Source organism: Cucurbita pepo, unplaced genomic scaffold (assembly GCF_002806865.2).
Source record: "Cucurbita pepo subsp. pepo cultivar mu-cu-16 unplaced genomic scaffold, ASM280686v2 Cp4.1_scaffold010254, whole genome shotgun sequence".
Taxonomy (NCBI): Eukaryota; Viridiplantae; Streptophyta; class Magnoliopsida; order Cucurbitales; family Cucurbitaceae; genus Cucurbita; species Cucurbita pepo.
This window is the reverse complement of record NW_019656142.1, coordinates 1-405: the sequence shown is the minus strand read 5'-3', so window position 1 is coordinate 405 and position 405 is coordinate 1. Positions and strand designations below refer to the sequence as shown.

General features: G+C 49.3%; 1 pseudogene; it reads left to right on the top strand.

Annotated features, from left to right (window-relative positions):
• The first annotated feature begins 134 nt into the window (after positions 1–134).
• Positions 135–256, top strand: LOC111787318 (annotated as a pseudogene).
• Positions 257–405: the final 149 nt, after the last annotated feature.

The following is a 405-nucleotide window of genomic DNA, read 5'->3' as shown; positions in this document are numbered from 1 at the left end:
GAAATTAAAAACTTCCAAAAGGGTTCGGGTTCGATTTAGGTTAATTATTTGTTCCAAGCACGTGCGTGCACCAATCGTCGCCTTGATCATGCCGCCCCGCATGCGTTAAATGCAATTTGTGCACATTGCATGTCAGTTGTGATCATACTAGTACTAATGCACCAGATCCCATCAGAACTCTGCAGCTAAATGTGTTTGCACGAGGGTAGTACCAAGTTGGGTGACCACTTGGGAAGTCCTCATGTGANCGTTATTTCACTTTCTCCCCGTTCTTTTCTTCCTTTCTTTACATATGGCAATCTCTCCCACTCGCACGCTCACGCCCATTGCGTTTCTTCTCATCGACGTGCTCGTGTGGGCCCCGCCGACCGTTCTGGGCATGTTCGTGCACCCACCGTTGCCTCG